Source organism: Notamacropus eugenii, chromosome 1, assembly GCF_028372415.1.
Source record: "Notamacropus eugenii isolate mMacEug1 chromosome 1, mMacEug1.pri_v2, whole genome shotgun sequence".
NCBI classification, from domain to species: Eukaryota; Metazoa; Chordata; class Mammalia; order Diprotodontia; family Macropodidae; genus Notamacropus; species Notamacropus eugenii.
In genome coordinates, this window is record NC_092872.1 from 65,905,189 (window position 1) to 65,929,107 (window position 23,919).

Consider the following 23,919-nt stretch of genomic DNA (forward strand, 5'->3'; position numbering starts at 1 on the left):
ATGGTATAAAGAAAGGGGTAAGTCTTGAAGGGAGACCGGCCTCTGAGACCTGAATCAAGAGAAAGAAGGAGAAAGGTCCTAGGAAGAGTCATAAGCATCAAGTGAGGCAGTATGGCACAGCAGATGTTGAGTTGGTCTGATGAGTTCAAATCTCACTGTAAGATCTTGATCCAAGTCCTTTAGCTTCTCAGTATTTTGGGCAGTTCCCTAAAACCAGGGGTAGGGAACCCACAGCCTTGAAGTCACATGTGGCCTTGAGTACGGCCTTTTGACTGAGTCCAAGTTTTATAGAAGAAATCCTTAGACAAATCCTTTTATTAACTGTAAAGTCTGGATTCAGTCACAGGGCCACACTTGAGGACCTAGAGGGCCACATGTAGCCTTGAGGCCACTGATTCTTCACCCCTGCCTGTCTCCAACTTGCAGAGAAGATGCTGTCTTGCATAGGTGAAAGTAGTTTCCTCATCCCAAAGTTTCCTGTATCAGTGAAAATCCAGTCCCTATCTAGAAGACATAGATCAAATTGTAAACTTCTTGAGGACAGGGGCTATCTATCTTTCTTTTTCATTACCAGTGCCTGGCACATTTAATAAATGTTCAATGCATTGAATGCAGAACAGAAAGCAGATGACTAATGAGAGCTAAAGAGTAGAAAGATCCTATAGGGCAGTTTCTGGAAGACTGGATTATAGGTCACACTCATATAGTCCTTTATAGCCTGGGGGAGGGGGCGGTGCTGTATTCAGTTTTTGCATGAAAAAATTATAAGGAAAATAAAAATAGACTTCCATTTTCTAACTGTGTTGAAAGAATCAGGAAGTTCAAGGGAGGGACATCTGCTTAGTGTGGACTGGAAGATGACAAAAGATGACTAAGTAAAAGCTAAACTATTTTCTGCTGCCTTTATTTTGTCCTCCAAGGAGAATTCTAATGTTGGTGTGACCTTTGTGATTGGACAAACTTAACCTCTTTGGGACTTAGTTTTCCCATGTGTAAAAAAAGAGCTCGATGAACTCTAAGGACCTTTGCAACTCTGGATCTGTGGGTTCAAATGATTCTCAGATTATGAACCCTTATAGAACAAAACTGTTTGCTAGGTGATTGAAACCCAAAGTTAGTAAGGAGACGGTAAGAGTAGACTTAGACGCCCTAAATAAAGTCAAGTCACCTGGCCAGATGGTCTCTGTTTTCAAAAAAAAGGACAAAGATGAATTCTGCAAATGAGAGAGCAGTCACATAAATTCTGATTCCTAGTAAAATTCTAAAATGAATTATTAAGGGGGCAGTTTATATGCACTTAGGAAAGATTACTCTGTATTTATTTAGTATGGGGGCAGCTAGGTGGTACAATGGATAGAGTGCCTGGCAGCCTAGAGTCAGGAAGACTACTCTTTGTGAGATCAAATCTGGCTTCAGACACTTACTAGCTGTGTGACCCTAGGCAAGCCACTTCACTATTTACCTCAGTTTCCTCATCTGAAAAATATGTTGGAAAAGGAAATGGCAAACCTTTCCAGTAGCATTGCCAAGAAAACCCCCAATGGGGTCATGAAGAGTCAGACATGACTGAAAAATGACTCAACAAAACAATACTATTTTGTATATATGGTGCTGTCCCACCCCCTTCCAATAGAATGTAAATTCTGAGGGTAGGGACTGCTCCTTGTTATTGTCATTTGTTCTTGAGGTTGTTTTGTATACCCATACCTAGCACAGTGCTTAATAAATATAATTGGTATATTTGGTGATTAAATAATTTGGAGTATAGCTAGTGTTTAATAAATGAATCAATGAAACCAAAAGGTAATTACTAATATGAGCTCATTAATGACAAGCCATACTGGACTAACTTGATTTCCTCTTTTGAGAGGGAACTATTATATATCTGGGCAGCTAGGTGGTGCAGTGGACAGAGCACCAGTGCAGGGGTCAGGAGCATCTGAGTTCAAATCTCACCTCAGACACTTGACTCTCACTAGCTGTGTGACCTTGGGCAAGTCACTTGACCCCAATTGCCTCATCCTGGGTCATTTCCCATTATCCTGATGAATATCTGGTCACTGGATTCAGATGGCTCTGGAGGAGAAGTGAGGCTGGTGATCTGCACAGCCCTCCTTCACTCAAAGCAAAATCAAATGCAAGTCACGTCATTATTTCTCTGATGGCACGGTCTGCTTCGGCAACGAAGAATGAATACATATTATATATATCTGATTTTTAGCACAACCTTTGAAATTATATATATACATATATAGTACATATATGTATATATACACACATATACCATGTGTATGTATATGTATATACATATACACACATATATGTATATACAAATGTTGTTATTATTCAGTTGTGTTCAATACTTCGTAACCCCATGAACTATATTGTCCATGGAGTTTTCTTGGAAAAGATAACTGGAGATGTTTGCCATTTCCTTCTCCATTGGATTAAGGCAAACAGAGATTAAATGATTTTCCCAGAAGTCACACAGCTAGTAAGTCTCTGAAGCCAAATTTGAACTCAGGTCTTTCTGCCTCCAGGCCCAACTCTCTACCTGGTGAGCCACCTGAGTCTACACATACACATACACACACACACACACATACACACATACACACACACACATATGGTAAAAGGAAGCTACAGGAGTGAAAGGAGAAGGCAGCTGATATGGTTTGTGTGTGTGAGTGTATGTATGTGTATATATGTATATATACACATACATCCACACACATACACACACTCTGCATCAGCTGCCCTCTCCTATCACCCCTATAGCCTTTTACAATTGGTGAGTTCCTCTCAGAACCTCCATTTTAGGAGGGGCCTAGACTAGCCATCCTTCATTCTCTAAACTTTACCAGTATACTCTGTCATGGCAACCTTCCCCACCCCTCACCCTCACATACACTTTTCAGCTCCCTTTGATGAATTGTCTTCCTTCTTTAGAGTATAAATTCCTTAAAGAAAGAGATTGTCTTTCTCTGTGCTTAGGAAAGTGTCTAGCACATAACACAGTAAGTGCTTAATAAATGCTTGTTGACTTGATGACTCAAAAACAACCACCCTGGAAAACAGGTCAAAGAGAGAGAAGAATTATTGGGCTATCTGAAGACTAAGATGAAAAAAAAGAACTGGATATTATGTCTGAAGAAATTACAAATGAAAACTACACAGAAATCTTAGAATCTAAGGGAATCTATGACTTCCAAGTCAAAGAAAAAAAAATAGTATAAGTAGCCAAAAGGGAGTTCAAGTACCAAGGAACAAAAAGTTTCCACTTGGTCCCTTGGACTGTGATCAGGCAGGCAATATATCGGTACGTGCTTTAGGGACCGTGCGCTACAACTGGCCAGTCTCCTTTCCCCCATTAAACTTTTAGTAAGAAATGAAAATAAGAAAATTAATGGGCTGGGTCTGAGGTTATGAAATACAAAATCAGCAAAGTAATGAGCACAAAATGACTGAAAAAATGAAAATGTTGCTCAATTTAAAATAGAGAAATCAACATAATTGAAAGCAGAAAATCAACCGAATTAATAAACACTTTTTTAAAAGAATGAAAATTGATAAACAAAGCAGAGAAAGTCCAAATGACCAATTTTTAAAAACAAAAGCGGAAAAACAACTACAAACGATGAAGAAATCAAGACAGTTGTTTGAAGTTTTTATAAACAATTTTATGTTCAAAAGACAGCAAAATAAATACATAGAGAAATATAACATACCCAAGTTGACAAACCAAGAAATAAATATCTAAATAAAACAATATTAAAATAGAAATCAAATTGGCTGTTTTAACAAACTGCCTTAAAAAAGAATGCCAGAACCAAATGCAACCATGAGTGAAATCTATCAAATAATAAAATAACAAATACTGATGAGAAAAGAGAAAGAAGACCCATCTGAGCAGAACCAGGAAAACAACATACCTAAAGATTATAAAAGTGTAAATGAAAAGGACAACAAAAAAGCAATAAAAAATCAATTGCTGGGAAATAGTGATCAAGCCTGGCCCCAAAGAAGATATATGAGAAGGCACTTTTTCCCATATTCTATGCAAAGGTGGGAGTTTCTAGGTCTCAAGCACTACATATGATGTCATACTTTTCCAATGTCTGGTTTGGGGAACTATCATTTTTCCCATTTTTAAATTTATTGTTATAAAGGATAGCTCTCTGGAATAGGAAGAGTGATCCATTACGAAATATAGTTCATATAAAAATAACATATATTAATGAAAAATATTTTGTAAAAACTGACCCAATTATTTGTACAAAACAGATGTAGTTATAATCACCAATCCATAAAAAGGGTATGACATAAAATGGGAAGCATAGAATAACATTATTAGTTAATGCCAATGCAAAAATATAAAAAAAAACTGGCAAATTCAAAAAAATGGTATTTAAATCAGTATAATAAAATTGGATTTTTACCACTGTGAGGGGCAGTGTCGTTTTAATGTGTGGAATTCTATCCTTGACATTATGAAAACCTGAACTCACTGCTTGCATTTATGCCTACTTCCTGTGTGTCCATTGCAAGTCACCTAATTTTTCTAAACCTGTTTCTTCTTATATAAACTGGGATAATAATTTTTGCAATACTAAGCCTTCAATGTTTTTGTGAAGCTCAAATAAGATAATGTATTTAAAACACTTGGTAAACCTTAAATTGCCACTTAAAAATCAGCTAATGTTATTACCAAGAAGTCAGGGATCATTTCAACACTGGGTAAATAGGGTAAATATATATCATATTGTTGTTCAGTCCTTTTCAATCATGTCCAACTCTTCATGACCCCATTTAGAGTTTTCTTGGCAAAGATACTGGAGAGGTTTGTCATTTCCTCCTCTAGTTCATTTTACAGATGAGGAACTGTGGCAAATAGCCCAGGGTCACATAGCTAGTAAGAGTCTGAGGCCAGATTTGAATTCAGGAAAATGAGTCTTCCTGACTCCAGGCCTGGCACTCTATCCACTGCACCACCTGACTACCCTTATACCTCATATGAATAATAATAAAAAATAACAAAAAGCATATATATTTCTTAGGTAAGTAGCCAAGGGAAGAATCTCAACTAACTCCATGTAAATCTTTTTCCTTCATGAGTCCATCAGTTAATTCAAGCAAATGTAGCTTCATTTCTAACATGACTTAATTTATCTATAGAATTTGATTGATGAACTCTGTTTCTTTAGAGGGTATATGATATTCTGATTCTGCATAATTCTATAGATATAGAAAGGCCTATGATCAAATATATCTTTCATTAAAATAAAAGCATAGTAATGGAAAGATTTTTTTTTTCCTTTGACATAATAGAAAGCATTATTTAATCTGGGGACCAAAAATTATGTTCAACTGGATATATACATAGGAAACATGTAGTCAGAGAAATTCACACCTCTAATGTTTCAGGACATTCAATGTCCCCCAGGGACATCATTGCACTACTCTGTTGAATTCTTAAGGTTTTTAATTAATGTGTCCTATGGCTGGCAAAAATAAGCATATTTTGGGGGGTTCATGAGCTATAGCTTTGAATGGGTTTTGACCCACAGAGTGTTGTACACTTGGAGATGTCTTTTTAGGTAATTCATATATGACAGGAAATGTCCCAGGTACTACAAAAACAACTTCTACCTACCATTCATAAAAGTGAGCAAGATAAGATTATAAAAAGTACTCATCGAAGTGTAGTAAAATATGCATTCCATTAAAATTCTGGTGATGAATGGATTCATTCTTCTTAAAAAAATTAGTGTGGAATTCTACAATATAATTGTTATTAGAAAAATATTTCCTCTCTGAGTTCATATGGTGTGTAACTGCTGCCAAATATACATTTACCACAATGCAGAAATTATGAAGGTAAAAACCTAAGATAAGGCTTCAGAGAAAACTTGAGAAAGGACAAGAATTCTGGGCCCAAGCCTGAACTAATCAATTAGACTGTTTTGCTTTGCTTTGCTCTAAAAATGCCCTTTTCTGTCAGCAATTTCAAAGACCTGTTTATGACCATGTTTATAACCAGAGTGGTGGGATTTTTTTTCTCATTTTGTATCACAAAGACATATGCTATATAGAGGGAATTCAGATAACCTGAAATCATAAATTCCAACTGACACTACTTTGTTAATTGTCTTGTCTCACTATATTTACAGCTTATTCAACCAAGAAAATTCTTTTCTCATGGTATAATTAAACACATGTAGAGACCATAAATCTGAGGGACACAGACATCCTGGGATTGTTCTAAAACAGATTTAAGCCTGGTCATTCTTGTATCAGACAGTCAGAAGTTCTTCTGGCTCCATGATCATGTAGCCTCTAGCTTTAAGGGAATAAACAATATGCATTTATCCTGTTTGTCCTTTTTAACCAAACTTTCAGGTTGACAGTTATGACGCCATGACTCAGATTGGAACTGATGGACTTGGATGGAACAATTCCCCACCTCGCCAAAGCCAAAGATTTAGGCACCTCAGGATTCTTTTTTTCTGAAGTCTTGAACCTTGATGGGTCAGGTAAGTCCTCCTATTCCCAGCTTCCAAAGGACTCCCACTAGTTTGGTGGAAGTCCAAAATTTCCCTTTAAGGCTCATGGGGCAGGGATCAAGTCTGCAGTCAAACCCTCTGTATAGATCCCCTGTACTCATGGATCTCAGGAAAAATTAACATAAGTATTGATAGCATTAGTGTCAATCAACTAAAGATAGCCCTAAATTATGTTGGCCACCATAGGGCTCTTTTGGACCAGTCAAAGTTACTTTATCTTAAAACCAAATTAAGTTCAAAGGCCAACAAAACATCTAGCCAGCAATGGGAATGTTTCATCTTGGGCTTACTGACATGGCTGAGGTAGAGCAAAAGGCAAGAGCCTCTTCCTTTAAGGCTCCCAAAGCTGCTTCAGCATCATCCCTGATACTGGCTAATCCTTTTCATCCTACTCTCCTCTCTTTCCCAACAATCCCATCCCCTCTTTCTCCTCCAAACTCCACTCCGCCTCTATACTATTCCTTGATTCTTCCCTCTCCCATTTCCCTTAAGGATTTCCTGCAGATTATAGCTGAGCTGGCCTCCCAGCTTGCCAGAACATTAGAAACACAGGCTGAAGAGGACCTTAAAGCAAAAAGGGAGCTTCAAAGGGCTCCTATCCCAAACCCACACCCCAGCCTTAATATACTAAAGGACTGTAAACCTAGTGTTTGTCACTATTGTAAGAAACCAGGGTATTGGAAATCTGAGTGTAGCACCCATCTCAAGGTTATGGAAAGTCAGAAACTTTGGGGAATCAAGGCTCCCCATCCCTCCAACAACCATAGGGGTGCTTTGAGCAAAGGCGGCAGGATCCACACTTATTGTCAGGTCTTGAATCCTTGCAACCCCCTTTCCTCAGAATAATAAGTCAATTCGTGATGGGAATTTCTAACAAGCTTCTAATTGCCCCCCTCTCTGTGGTTTATTGTGAGCTCTGTTTGTATTTGTCCTGTCATTAATTGTCACTTTGCCTGTCAGTGTATGTCTCTGTCTGTTTCATGTGTGCTGTGAATAAATCTGTTATCTTGTAAGATTTAAAATGCAGGCAGACAGAGACTTTTAAGGGCCACAGCTAGGGAAAGAAACAAACAAAAGTTTAAGACATTTTCTTGTTGTTCCAGTCTGAATTACAATGGAAAGTTAGATCATCTTAGGTAAAATTATTTTAGCAGATTTGTAGGTTGTGAGATTAATCTTTAAAGAGTTTTGAAACTGATCATTTGGAATTACTGGGAAAGAATTCCTAAGATTTGGGAGTAGCTCCAGGAGCTCACCTTGCTAAAATATCCCCTCCCAATCCTGATCACTTAGCATTCCCCACTCCCTCCCAGAGTTAAGAGAGTATCTCAGAATGGGGATTTTTAACAGTCACATGTTTCTCATACCAGATCTAATTATAGAGAGGAGAATGTAGGAGAAGTATAGGGGCAGCAATTCACAGACTGGCAGTGATTCTAACAGTCCCGTGCTCTTGGACACCTTGCAGCCCACCCTTCTAGATAAAGCTTGGAAATGTCACCTAGGTCCTATACATTTTGCCCACCCTTCCCAGAAGCTGCAAACCACCTCAGGCTTAGTAAATTCTGCAGCTGTTGGAGGAAGGGATAGGTGGATGGATAGGCCTGTGGAGAACATTCACTAAGTACTATCTGCAAGAATCATCACCACTGGGACACCAGCCTCTCTGCTCGTGGTATTTCACTTCTCTGTTCCAATTTTTAAAAATGCGTTTTATCTCTGCTTAGGCCATTTCATGATTTGTAAAGGGAAAAATAATTATAGTTGTTATGGGATCAAAATGATAAAATGATTGTAAATCCTTAACATAATGACTAGTATATGTTATATACATTATTATTATCTCTCTCTAATGTAATTGTTAACTTTGAATTGGTTTAATTACTAAAAGTAATAAGATCAATAATTTCTGGAAATGCAAATAATACCATCTGAAGTTATTGTTGTGTTAAAACTGTATTTCTAAGATTGCACTTCTAAAAATTCTCTTAGATTATGAAATCTGAGAGGCCTTTGTGAGGTAGAAATGTTGTCAAAGCAATTTTAATTTGGATCTTGATGCATATGAATTAGGCTTTTTAAAGGATGTGATGAAATTAGATAATTTGATATTTACTGTGATGGCAGATTTTTCCATTTCAAATCTTGGCTATTATGAAAATATATGGTGATTTAAAGATATAGTTTCAATGTATGCAAGGTGATTTAGAAATACATTGACCTAAAGTTCTTATAAAACTCTGTGTAAAAGTTTCTGTGTTGTAAAGTTCCTATTGAGCAAATGAGAATCCTAAAAAAAATAGGGGTGTGCTTTTCAAGACCTTTTCATCTTAAAGATATTTTTCTGTTTGTTAACTTGAAGTTTTATGGATTATCTATGTGAAATGCCAGAATGTACTTAATTTCTAGTGATTCTTATTGCAGGTACAGGATTTAGGTAAAGACAGAAACAGCAAATAATATAAACTGAAATTCTATGAAGTTTCAAAAAAAATGGAGAACAGATTTTAAGTGATTGTGCTATTTTATATTGCCAGAATTTTCTGCAAATTTCTATATCTGAACCAGAGAAGCAGAACTCCTTTCCTTTTGAACTGTCCCAAGAATAAAACCTATTGTCAAAGAAAGGATATCTAGACATCAGATAACTACATGAGAAATCTGGGATTCAAAGTGATTTTTAAATGGACATTAAGAATGGATTACTACGATACAAGAAACTTAATGTTAATTAACATTGGAAATAATGATTGCATTTATTTGTAAAGTTCATGCTTAATTTTCTTGTTTATATTGGTGACATGAAACTCTCTCTTCTCAAAACTAGTCTATTGTGAGCCATCTAAGTTTTAATCTGTACTTGACTTAATGTAAAAATGCAATTTTGTGAACTGTGAGAAAAACTACATTGTGTTGTTTGAACCTAGCCTTCTATGGCTGGGAATATGAACTATTTCTATGTGCCTTTAGCCATGTTAACTATGTTGTACTGTTGCCTCTCAATTACCAAATCATATGTTTTCTGGGAACCCCTATCAGGTTTTCTGTATAGACTCTTGGATCCATCTGTCACTTTCACTGCTCCTGAGTGGACCATGCCCTCCAATTTCGAAAGGCCTGAAGAAGCGACATCAGACATAGACAACTTTCCCAACAGTCCAGACAAGACCTACAGGAAGAACAACTCCCTCCCTTTCTGCACCCCTTTGCATACCCAGGACTGGTTATTCAGAGGTTTTTCCATACCTTTGTTGGTCTATGGTTGAAGCCCACAGCTTGCCTTTTACCAAAAGGAGGGAATGATAATCATTTAATATAAATTTTGGACTTTAATAAGGACCCAAGCCTGAACTAATCAATCAGACTGCTTTGCTTTGCTCTAAAAATGCCCTTTTCTATGTCCGCAATTTCGAAGACCTGTTTATGACAGGATGCCTGTAACCAGAGTGGTGGGATTTTTTTTCTCATCTTGTATCACAAAGACACATGCTATATAGAGGGAATTCAGATATCCTGGAATCATAAATTCCAACTGACACTACTTTGTTAATTGTCTTGTCTCACTGTATTTACAACTTATTCAACTAAGAAAATTCCTTTCTCATGGTATAGTTAAACACATATAGGGACCATAAATCTGAGGGACACAGACATCCTGGGATTGTGCTAAAACAGATTTAAGGCTGGCCATTCTTGTATCAGACAGTCAGAAGTTCTTCTGGCTCCATGATCATGTAGCCTCTAGCTTTAAGGGAATAAACAATATGCATTTAGCCTGTTTGCTTTTTTTAACCAAACTTTCAGGTCAACAAGGCAAAGCTATGTCAATGACAGAGAAAAAATTTGTTTACCTACTGCAATCTTATGCATTCTTCTCAGGCCATAAAAATGAAAGGTAAGAGAAGCAGCAACTCCTCAGTTTACTGCAGGCAGGAGATGAGGAGCAGGACCCAGCAACTGTGGAGCCAAGGCTGGGGCTGCCCCACCAGAGCCAGGCTGAGGTCTGAGGGCTGACTGAGGGGAAAGCAGCAGAGTTTGGCCCCAGCCAGAAGGTGACTGAGGTCTGGGGGTGGGTCCAAGAAAAAAGGGATGGTGTAAGACTTCTATGGGGGTGGGGCTAGAGAAAAAGGAGACATGAGGGATAGGGAGGCTGAAATAGGGGGTGGGGTAGAGACCAGCCTCTCACTGGAAAGGGGCGGGGTTAAGTCCTAGGGACACATAATAGACATTGGGCTGAGTTGGAAGGTCAATCAGTCCAGTGGTCTACCTTTATTAAGTGCTGTCTGTGTGCCTGTCACTGTCATAAGTGCTGGGAATACAAAAAGAGGCAAAAGACCATCCAAGGGGCTGACTGTACATCTGTGGGCTAACTGCACATAGCACAGTCATCCTCATGTAGATGTGCTTAATAAATATTCATTCAGTGAATGAATCTAATGAGGGAGACAATATGCAAATAAATATCCACAAAGCAATCTATGTACAAGACAGTTGACAGAGGGAAGGCACTGGAATTAAAAGCGGTTGGGGAAGGCTTCCTGCAGAAGGTGGGATTGTTGCTGGGACTTAAAGAAAGCCAGGGAAGTCAGAGGAGCAAGAGCTTTTCAGGTATGGGGGACATCCAGAGTGAATGCCCAGAGTTGAGACATGGAGGGTCTTGTTTGTGGAAGTGGCAGGAGGTCAGTGTCACCGCTTGCTGGGGAGTAAGGTGGGAGAAAATTGGAAAGGGCAGAGGAGGCCAGGTTATGAAGGACTTTGAATGCCCAATAAGGCATTTTGCATTGGATTCTGGCAGCAATAGGAAACCCCTGGAGTTTACTGAGTAGGGCAGGGGTAATATGATCAGACTTATGCTTTAGAAAAGTCACTTTAGTGACTGAATGCAGGATGGATTGAAGCAGATAGGAATGCCCTCCACCCCTCCAGAAGGCTATTGTTATAGTCCTGGGTGTGAGAGTCTGCACTAGGGGGGCAACAGTATCAGAGGAGAGCTGGGTATATGTGGGAGAAATGGTGTAAAGGTGCAATTGACAGGTCTTGGCAACAGCTTGCGTATGGGGGTGAAACATAGTGAGGAGTCCAGGCTGACTCCTAGGTCACAAGCCTGAGGGATTGGGAGAGGGGTATTGCCCTCTGCAGTCTTATGGGAGGTATATGATGGGGAAGGTCTAGTAGGAAAGATAACGAGTTCAGCTTTGGATATTTTGAGTTTCATATGTCTAGTGAGATGTCTGAATGTCAATTGAGAAGTCTGAAAGGCCCTTGGAGATACAAGACTGGAGATCAGCAGAAAGGTTGGGGGAGGACAGGAAGTTTTGGGAATCAGTGTAGAGATGATAGTTAAATCTATAGGAGTTAATGAGATCACCAAATGAAGGAAGTAGTGTAGAGGGAGAAGAGAAGAGGGCCCAGGACAGAACCCTGAGGGACACCTATAGTTAGAGGAGGATCCAGTAAAGGAATGGAAGTAGGAGCAGTCAGAGAGGTAGGAGGAGAACCTCAAAAACCTAGAGGGGAGAGGGTATCAAGGAAGAGAGAATGATCCTGGGGGGCAGAGGCTATAAAGAACTCAAGGAGATTGAGGATTGTGAAAAGGCCATTGGGAGTCTTGCAGAGATGGGTAAGAGAGAAGTACAGGGCCGGTGGCAGCAGAAACTACTTCTGGGCCTGTCAGCACACAGACTGAATATTTGAAAGTTCCCTACTTGAACTGCTGGGATCCAAGATGTCAGAGTACACTGTAAGTGCTCTCACCATCCCTTGTTCACCTTGAAAAATCCAGAGAATATTGCCCCAGAAAATATCCAGGAAAAGTGGAGCCAGCAGAAGGGGTACAGCAATCTTGTAGCTCAGAAGGCTGGGGAGATTGACAAGAAGGGTCCTTCTTGCTATGACTCAAGGGGACCAGTGCAGGACATGATACATACCAGTGCACCAGCAGAAGATCCTGAGATGCTAAGTGCCAAGACCAGGACCATGGACCTGTCCTAACTCAGCCAGAGGAATTGGGCAGACACCAGAGCAGATGGGGTTCACCAGCTGCTGAGCCTTCCCATACTGTAGCTTAGCCCTAAGGGAGCAGGAGACCTCAAGTGGCCAGATAACCCCTTCTGCAGACCTTACGCTGCAAGCTTCAGTGTAACCTTGGGTAATCTCAGAGTGTCTTCACCTGGCCTCAGGCCTTGGCACATACCAGTCAGCTCAGCACCAGGTAAGCTTCAGCTTTATATAGCTTCCAGTTGAAAGAATCAGAGGCCCCAACATACAAAGCCAGTAGCCAGGCCCTTAGCTGCCAGAACAAGAAACTTGGGACAGAGCCCCCTGTGTCCCAGAAGCAGAGAACCACTTCAAAATCAGGGAAAAAGCAATCACCATGATCAAGAAGCAAATAAGAAAAGCAAAGACCATAGAATTTTATTACAGGGACAGGGAAGATTAAAATACGAACTCAGAAAAGGACAGCATTGACACTATACATATATTTGAAACCTCACAAGGGAATATGAACTGGTCTCAAGCCCAAAAAGCATCCTCGGAAGAGGTCAAGAAGGATTTTAGAAGTCAAATTAGAGAGGTAGGAGAAAAAATGGCCAACAGTTTTAAAAATGCAATCAACTCCTTAAAAAGTCAAATTGGCCAAATGGATAAGGAGGGACAAAACCTAAGTGGAGAAAATTACTTCTTAAAAGGAACTTAGACATATGGAAAAGGAGGTACCAAAGCTAACTGAAGACAACAATTCATTCCAAATTAGAATTGAGCAAGTAGAAAGTAATGACTCTATGAGGCATCAAGAATGAGTTGAACAAAATCTAAAGAATGAAAAAATGGAAGAAAACATAAAGTATCTCATTAGCAAAACAGCTGACCTACAAAGCAGATCCAGGAGAGAAAATCTAGGTAATATTGGTCTACTGGTAAGCCATGGTGAAAACAGGAGTCTAAGCAGTATCTTCCCAAAAATCATCAAGGAATATTGCCCTGAGATCCTAGATGCAGAGGGCAAAATAGTCTTTGAAAAATTCACTATCACTTCCCTAAAGAGATCCAAAATAGAAAACATCAAGGAATACTGTTGCCAAATTCCAGAATTATCAGGTCAAGGAGAAAATACTGCCAGCAGCCAGAAAAAAGCTATTTAAATATCAAGGAACTCTAGTCAGGATCACACAGAACCTTGTAGATTCTACATGAAAAGATCAGAGGAACTGGAATAAGATAATGCATTAGGGAAAGGAGGTTGGACTACAAGCAAGGATCAATTGCCAAGCAAAATTGAGCATAATCTTTCAGGCAAGGAGATAAACATTCAATGAAATAAGGGATTTGCAGACCTTCCTTATGAAAAGGTCAGAGCTCATTAGAAAATTTCATTTTCAAATACAAGACTCAAGAGAGGCATAAAAAGATAAACAGGAAGAGAAAGGAAAAAGAAACCTTGTTATTTAATATGGGCCAACTATTTACATCCCTATATGGGTGTTACCTCCCTCTAAATGAGTACCTGAAAAGGCCAGCCTAAACAGGCCAAGGTCTCCCATTGCATTCTGGGCCATTTCCAGTCCTCAGAAGGCTCAGGAAGAGAAAGTGAGGTTGATGAACTTGCACAGCCCTATCTCACTCAAAACAAAGTCAAATGCAAGTCATGTCATCATTTCTCTGATGTCATGGTTTTCTTTGAAAACAAAGGATGAACACACAGAAACAAAGTAAAGATGATCCATAATCCCATACTTTCTTCAATGTCATAAAAGTTGAACATAATTAAGAATTTCATACTTCCCCTAAGGAAACAAACTTTATCAAATAAACTAAGTCACATTACAGATTAAACTTCATTTAGACTATTCACAAGTAGACTAATTGAGGAGAAAGATTTACATGTTGCCAGGAGGCAAGGGACAGTTGAGATTCTTCCTCTGGCTTTTTATCTAAGGAAAGTTTAAGACTCTTAAGTGAATTTTCACATCCCATGGGACAGGTTTTGGTCAGATGAAGTTAATATTAACCAAAATTTGTGGGAGGAATGGCCCCAAGTCCTGCATAATAAAAACAAAGTAGAAAATTTCTACAACCAATTTACAAAAAATTGTATCCAATTTACTGGAACCAATGACTCAGTATTGGTACTACTGAGATTGACCTAATAAAAGTATTGACCTATCTGTGCAAAAATATTTCTAACAATATCTTTTTCTTGTAATTGCAAAAAACTAAAAACAAATTGCATTTACTGAACATACCACAAGAGACTTGAGGGAAGGTCAACTACCATAATCTGATAATTTGACAAGAAGAGGAAACTGGAAGTCAGAAAATTTAACTGACTTGACCAAGGTCACACAGGTCAAAAATATCAAAGGCAGGATTTGAACTTATGTTTTCTGGTTCTACAGTCAGTGTTCTTTCCTCTGTATCATATTGCCTTCTAGAATATGGCAGTACAAATAAATGGAGACTAAATAACCTAATCCTAAAGAATGAGTGAGTTAAAGAACATGTCAAAGAAACAATAAATAATTTTATTAAAGAGAATAATAATGATGGAACAACATATCAAAAGCTGTGGGATACAGCAAAAGGAGCAATCAAAGGAAAATTTATGTCTGTAAATGCTTACATCAGTAAAACAGAGAAAGAAAAACCAATGAATTGGATATACAAGTTAAAAAACTAGAAAAAGAACAAATCAGAAATCCTCAAAATGTAAATCCTAAAAATTAAAGGTGAGATTGATAAAATAGAATGTAAGAAAGCCATTGAATTAATAAACAGAAGTAGAAGTTCATTTTATGAAAAAAAAAAACAATAGAATAAGCCATTGGTTAATATGATTTTTAAAATGGAGAAGAAAACAAAATTACTAGTATCAAAAATGAAAAGGATGAATGTATCACTAATGGAGATAAAAATCAAAGCAATTATTAGGATTATTTTGTCCAATTATATGCCAATAAATGTGACAATTTAATGGAATTGATTGGAAGAATATTTATAAAAATATGAAGAGCCTTTAAGAAGAAACAGAATATCGAAATAAACCTACATTAGGAGAAGAAATTAAACAGGCCATAAATGAGCTTCCTAAGAAAAAAGCATCAGGACCAGGTGGTTGTAGAGGTGAATTCTGCCAAACATTTAAAACTAATTCCACAATTAAATAAACTATTTGGAATAATAGGCAAAGAAGAAATGCCATCAAACACCTCATGTTAAACAAATATGCTGTTGATATCTAAATCAAGAAGAGCAAAAACAGAGAAAGAAAATTACAAACCAATTTCATTAATGAGTATAGATGAAAAAATTCTAAATAAAATACTATCCAGGAAACTACAACAATTCATCACAAAGATTATACATGGTGACCAAGTAGGATTTATATCAGGAATACAGGGATGTTTTAACACAAAGAAAACTATTAACATAATTGATTATATCAATAATTAAGTAACAAAAAGTTATGACTATATCAATAGATGCAGAAAAAGCTTTTGCCAAAATACAACACTCATTCTTATTAAAAATAATTGAAAGTATAGGTATAAATGGATTTTTTCTTAAAATCATAAAAAGCCTCTACCTAAAATCATCCGCAAGCATTTTTTATAATAGGGATAAGTTAGAACCTTGCCAATAAGATCAGGAGTAAAACAAGGATGTCCATAACACCAATATTATTCAACATTGTATTAGAAATGCCAGCAATAACAATAAGAGAAGAAAAAGAAATTGAAGGAATCAGAATGGGCAATGAAGTAATAAAATCATCTCTTTTTGGAGATATGATCAGTTACTTGGAAAATTCTAGAGATCCTACCAAAAACTTAGCTAATAATTTTATCAAAGTAGCAGGATATGACATAAACCCACATAAATCATTAGTATTTCCATATATCATCAACAAAATCCAGGGAGACATGTTAGTAAGAGATACTCCATTTAAAATAACTGGCAACTATATAAAATATCTGAAAGTACCTGCCAAGATAAACTCAGTAACTGCATAAACAGAATTATGTTTTATTTAATTAATTTAATTCAATTACTTTTTATACAAATATAATCGAATTTTAATATTCAGAGAAATCTTAATTGTTCATGGGTAGGCAGAGTCAATATCATAAAAATGACAACTCTACCTAAACAAACTTATTTATTCAAGCCATCCCAATTAAATTGCCAAAGAAAAATATTTTGAGCTAGAAAAAAATAACAACAAAATTCATTTGGAAGAACAAAAGGCCAAAAATATCAAAGAAATTACTGAAAAATATAAAGAAAGAAGGTTTAGCAGTATCAGATTTTAAATTATATTACAAGGCAGTAATTATTAAAACTCTGATACTGGCTAAGAAATGGAAAAATGGATCAATGGAACAGAGTAGTCATACAATACACAGTAGTAAATGATTATAGTAACCCTGTATTTGACAAATGTTGAGCTTTAAGAATAAGAATACGCTATTTGGTAAAAAAAAAAAAAAAATTGGGAAAACTGCAAAGTCTGGCAGAAAGTGTATGTAGATCAATATCGCAAACCATTTACCAAGATAAGGTCAAAAGGACACATGACCTAGATATAAAAAGTGATATCATAGGAAAATTAGAAGAACATGAAACATATTACCTATCAGACTTATGGATAGGAGAAGAATTTATGAATAAACAACAGATAGAGAGTATTGGGAAATACAAAATGGATAATTTTGATTACATTAAATTAAAAATGATTTGTACAAATAAAACTATTGTAGCCAAGATTAGAATGAAAGCAGAAGATTGGAGAAAACATAGTTCCTCAAAGATCTCATATTTAAAATATGTAGAGAACTTTGTCAAATTTGTAAGAATATGAGTTGTTCCCCAATTGATAAATGCTCAAAGGATATCAGCAGACAGTTTTTCATTGAGCAAACAAAGCTATATATAGTCATTTTAAAAATGCTCTAAATCATTGATTAGAGAAATGTAAAATTAAAAAAAAACTTTCAGATATCATCTTCCACCTATCAGATTGGCTAAAATTATAGAAGGGGAAAATGACAAATGTTGGAGGGGATGTGAGGGGGAAATGGAACATTATTACACTGTTGGTGGAACTGTAAACTTATTCAGTCATTTTGGAGCACAATCTAGAATTATGTCCAAAGAGTTATAAAACTGTATATGCCCTGTGATCCAGTGATACTGCTATTGGGTCTGTTTTCCAAAGTGACCTGGGGAAAAAGGAAAAGAGCCTATGTGTTCTAAAATACCTATAGCAACTCTCTGTGGTGACATTGAACTGGAAATTAAGGAGATACCCATTGGTTGGGGAATGGCTAAACAAGTTGTGGAATACTACTGTGCTGTAAGAAATGATGCTCAGGCTGATCTTAGAAAAATTTGGAAAAACTTGCATGAAATAATGAAGAGTGAAATGAGCAGAGCCAAGAGAACATTGCATACAGTAACAGAAACAGTGTTCAACAAATAATTGTGAACAACCAAATTATTCCAAGTATGATAAATACTCAAATCAACTATAAAGGACCTATGAAGGAAGATGCTATCCCCCCTTCAGAGAAAGGACTCATAAATAGAAGTATTCATAGTTTGGTTTTATATAGATTTATAAATCTGTTTCAAATGGTGGCCTTCTCCAGTGCGGGTTGGGGAAGGAGGGAGAAAGAAAGTTTGGAACTGAAAATGTAACAAAAATACATTTAATTTAATTTTTTAAAAAAGAAAATGCTAGTACTACATTATACCATAAAAAAATAAATTTGAAAAATTTTAAAAGTATGAGAAAAGTTGTATCAATTGGTGGTACAAAATGAAGAAAGAAGCAAAATAACAACACATACCTTGATTATGACAAAATAGCAACAAATTCATATTATACCCACCAAAGGTATACTAAGGGGAAATCACAAAGGATTACCAAAACAAATATAGTTTCAACTACATTAAAGCCAACATACATATCTTAAAATAGATCTAATAACAGTTATAGCAGAAGTATATAGATACATGTAATTTATAATACTTTGGTTTGGTTTTTTTTTTCATTTGTTTCATCTTGCCTGAGAGTTATTTTCTTTTCTAATGCTATTATTTGAATACCTCTACTTGACATTGAAAGTTAAATAAAGATACTTTTAAAAATTAGCTTACCAACTTATGTATCTCAGTCTATTCATAAGCAGACTCTGTGGGAATACTCAGTCAAGTAGGTCAGGTACTGGTAGGGTTGTTACATACAAGAGGCTGAGTAATGAGGAGAAAAGAATCATTGTTTAAATGATATTTATTTTTAGAGGAACAATTTTAAAATGATGTGCCTTCAACTCCATTCTGTAGCCTTACATTTCTACATTGAATAAAGAGACCTCTCCATTTTCAGCAATGTCTTCCATTCAAGTATCTATAACAATTACATCATCACCTCAGAGGAAGTCTGATATCATTGAAAGAACAATGAACTGGAGTCAAGAGTGACCAGGAATTGAATCATGCCTGTTACTTATTGTCTATGTGATGGCAGATGTCATTTAAGCTTTCTGAAGCACAGTGCTTCATCTTCATAAGAGGGGCAAATATCTGTGGTACTTAAAACAATGGATTGTTGTAAAGATTAAAAGTGATCATCAGCCTTGCTCTCTCTCCTAGAGTCACTGAAGTCCAGTGGTAAGTCAAAAGTCAGGATGACTGGAGATGGCCAAGGATGCAGTGGATGACCTAGGTAGGGGAAGTCTTCACATGCTTTAGGGGTAGACATCCCTCTAATTCACCTACAGTTTGTATCCTGTTCTTTACCCTCAACCTGGTTTAGCCCATCTGCTGAGATGGTTTTACCAGCATGGCCACTGCCCATGCTATCGCTTCTCGGAGTCATGGGTGAGAGTTGAGTGCCAAGTGGACTCCAAAGGTAGATAAGCAGCTCTAAAAAGGGCTCAGCAAGCCCTCATACCAGAGGTGGTACTCCTCCTTGAACACCTTCATACCCCAGACATTATACTATGCATGAGTGGAAATGACTTGGCTGACCCTGAAGTCACTTTCCCACATGCAGAAAATGGACCCTCAGTAAACATCAGAGGCACACTCAGCTGAGACTATAGGACCTACAGAGCAACATATCCAAGATGTCCAAGACCTAGCAGAGTAAAGCTCTCAGCAGAGACTACTTAGACATCAGTCACCATAAGACTGGCCAAGTAGACTCTAGCATAAGCTATCACCATGAGATCAGCAAAGAGTACAAGTAAAGATTGGAGTTATGTGCCTGACAAAGCAGACTGACCTTTGAATACATCAAGATCTTCCTGTAGTATCAGAAGTGGGAGTTGTCCCATGTGTGAGGTCTGTCCCATGTCTCTTTGCAGGTGAACTCTCCTCAATGAAAGTATATCTATTTGTGGAAAAAAGTGCTGTAAGTCTGTAGGGGGAATTTGTTGTTGCTGGCCAACTTAATATGCTATTTCATTAATACTTTTTTCTTTGTACTAATTGTAACCTTTGACTAACTAGAGAAAAAGTAAATCCATTGGTGATGACTCATGAGCTATCATTTTGAGGGATTGTGAACCCACAGAGTACCCTGAACCTACAGTAGCTCTCCTGGAGACCCCAGGGGTGAACCATGGGACTCTAGGTGAAATATGTAAGTGTAAGCTATTTTTTATCATATCATAGCAAAATTTCTTTAGAGATTTCTACGTTTTTGATTGGAAAAGAAAGAGCTATAAGTCCTCCCTGCCTTTAATCACAAATTCTTAATTAATGAATAGGGATTTTCTGAGTAGAATTTTACTGAATTAAAAGTGTATACATATAGTAACTGTCTTTTGAAAGATGATACAAGTAGGTATCATTATATCTCTGGGGCAGTTTGATTTGGGAAGAAAATGAGATGCTTATCTACAAGGAATACATTTTACAGTCTCTTGAGTAAACAGCAAAAAGAAGAAAACCAGTTCTCTCTGAATAGTTTCTATAAACTTCCTGACTTTGGAATTCAGAATCATTTAATTGAAAACAAGGAAATAAATAGAAATGAAATGTTAGGGAGTAAAGATAAGAAACATAGAAATAATTCAGCTTGTGAAAAATAAAAGGCAGGGAGAAAAAAAATTTCTGGTCATTTTGAATACTGCAGGAACATGCCTGGGGGAGAAAAGACTACGAGAAGGGGATGATAGTAATTAGAATTATTCCCTTGAGGTTAAAACATTGTTTCACTATGGTTAAGTTTATCTTCCTGTCTTTTCTATTGCCAATAATTTTACATTGCAAAAATAGAAAGACTTCGTAATCAAAAGCCGATTCTGATGTTTCATTTTGACTCGGAAGCGATGTTGGGTACTCAAAGGCTATTCTGGAATAGCAAAAATTCTGGTAGCTTCTGCAAATATGAAGAAAGACACGTATGTGTGTGTATAATGAATATTCCAATAACATCCGATTATTTGAAATGTAAAATAATCTTATGTCATGATGGACATTATATATATATATACACACTATATATGTAGAGAGAAACAAGCACATATGCATATAGACACATAGACAAACACACATTTTTCTCTCCCTTCATCATTTTGAACTGCTTTAATTACCATCTCTATGTTGAGTGCTGCTTACTCCAATATCTATATTTCCAACCCTTTCCTGTCACCTAAGCTCCAGTCCCACTGGAGAGCTACTTATATATTCCCTGGACACCTCTAACTCACAATATGTCCCAAACGGAACTAATTATCTTTCCAAATCCATTTGCCACCTGAACTTTCCAGTTTCTATGGAGGATACCATAAACCTTCCAGTAACCCAAGGTTGATACCTCAAAGTCCTCTTCAGCTTCTCATGCCACACATCCAATAATTTGGTAAATCTTGTCATTTCTACTTTATCTCTTCTCACACAGCCACTAGGATAATTCAGTTTCTCATCATTTCTCATCTGAATGATCACAATAGTCTCCTAATTAATTTCTGACTCATCTCCTCCCTCATCCTCCCTTCACGCAAATTTTCTTAAAACACAAATCCAACAATATAATATCTCTACATAGTAAACTCTGTTGGTTCCCTGTTGCCTCCAGGACCAAAAACATACTCATCTTGTTGGCATTTTAAAGCCTTTTGCAATTTACTTTTTCAGCGTTACTATACATTGCTTGTCTCCATGCACACTGTGGTCCAGACAAATTAGCCTGCTTGTGCATTCTCATATACAACATTCCATCTTCTACTTCCTTCACTTTTCACTGTCCGCCCCCTATGTTGGGTGTGAATCCTTAGAATTCCTCATTTCCCTCAATGTTCAACTCAAGCACCAGCTCCTATAGGCACTCTCTCCCAATTTCCCCCAGCTGCAAATGCCTTTTCCCCCAAATCACCTTACAATTATTTTGTATCTGGTTTATATATGCCAATATATGTGCATGTTGTCTTCTCTGGCTAGACTCTAAACTGCCAAAAGCAGGAGCTATTTTGACTATGATCTTTATATCCCTAGCACCCAATGCAATACATAGCATAGAATGGGCACTTAATAAATGATATTCAACTGACTGGTGATTACAACACATCTCTTGTCTGAAGATGGTTCTCACTTAATACTAAAAGGTTCATTAGGAGAAGTTGGTGACCAGGTAATGAACTTGGACATTGCAATTCATCAGTTTGCTTAGTGCTATCCCTTCTGGTAAGAGGCAGCATGGTATATGCAATCAACAGGCACTTATTAATTCCCTCCAGTGTGCCAGGTACTGTGAATACAAAGTAAAAAGTGAAAAAAGCTGTAGAGAGGTGTCTTCAGGGTCAAGAACACTTGGATTTAAATCACACCTGTGATACGTACTGGCTGCATGACCATAGGCATGTCCAAGGTATTGAAGATATGGGTCTTAGCACTGGCGAGCAGCTTGGGATTTCTAAAAAGAAATTGTATAAATGTCTCCAACATAATCCTATTTCCTAATTTCTCAATATTATTTTCTTTCTCTTTAATCCTGGGGGCCAGTGAAAGGAAAAGGAGGTTAGCAATACACGTCTCAAGAGCAAGAGAAACTAGATGAGCAGCCAGAGTGAACCCCTGGCACCCATTAATATAAAAATAACTAGAGGAAGAAAGACCTCTAACACCTTGAGTTATTTTTCTGTGAAGCATCTTTGGGATTTCCTGGGCAAGTCCATCACAAGATGAGCAGGCATGAATAGGTTGTGCTCTGCACTGGTAGAGATCATAGTTCCGCTGGTATGTTAAAGTTTGGCATTATTAAGGGTCATGATCTCCTTGTACATAATCACAAAGCTTTCAAAATACCCTGACCAAAGAAAGAAGAAAATAATGAAATTGCCACTAGTACAAACTGTGCTTTGGATACAAAGAAATCTCCACAACTTATTGGGAAATAAGTTCATCCTCTTAAAGGAATGTTCATTGAGAAATTGTTTCTTGGATGTGAGCATAATTTTCTTCATCACTACCATGACCCTCAAACACTGACACTCCTACCTTGCCGTCCTAGCTCATTGTATCTTTTCAGGCTTTGTAAAAGCAAGGACCCTTATATACACAGGAGGGCCTGCTATCACAGGTTCTTTGATCTGCTTTTCTAAAAGGAAAGCAACTTGTGGGGTCAACAATCACTTTAATCAAGCACATACATCATTCACTTAATTCAGGGGAGAAAGTCATCACCTTGAACTTCAGAGAAAATACAAACAGAGAAACAAAGATCAACCAACAGACTAGGCTTCCAACTGTCTGGCAGATCAACAGACAGATGCACCTGTCTGACCATACATACATAGTTACCAGTGAGAGAAGCACCAACATCTGGGTTTTCAAAGCTGGGGGGCTCTTTAGGTGCTGCCCAGAGTCTTGTCTGGCCAAACAAACACTTGCAATGAGTAACCCCAAAGTAAAACCTCACCTCAAAGTATTTATACATTTTTCAGAGCCAGAGGACATCACAACCCTTGAGAATTAGTGCCTCATTAAAAAAAGGTGTGGCTCTTCCTACAAATCTCCCCAAATCAAACTCCCACTAATGGGTGGGGAAGATCTTTAATCTCATTAGCATTACAGGCTTTTAGGTTCTGTGGTAGAGTTTGTTATCTGCTGTTTTTGGTCCCCTGCAACTGTGAATAAAGGAGGAAACATTGCTAGCTAGCAAGCTGATGGCATACCAGAGCGAAAAGAGATGGATGATGCCACCAACAAAGAATGCTGTCTGGGCAGAGAAATCAAGTTGGGCAGACTGTCTTCTCACCACCAACAGCTCCCTTTTGTAGTATATTTGTCCTGACAGACCATTCTGACTCTCTGAATTTGGAACTGCTACCATGACCTCTCTTCAGGA

At 37.4% G+C, this 23,919-nt stretch overlaps 2 long non-coding RNA genes across 2 annotated transcripts in view; one reads left to right on the top strand and one right to left on the bottom strand.

The window, feature by feature from the left end:
* The window catches only part of LOC140501311 (uncharacterized), a 100,565-nt gene that overhangs the window by 25,204 nt on the left and 51,442 nt on the right, over window positions 1-23,919 (bottom strand). The gene's annotated exons all lie outside the window — the stretch shown is intronic.
* Window positions 7,850-10,336, top strand: LOC140501310 (uncharacterized). Its single transcript, XR_011966131.1, has 2 exons — window positions 7,850-8,238; window positions 9,101-10,336. It is a non-coding gene; the product is annotated as an uncharacterized lncRNA (long non-coding RNA).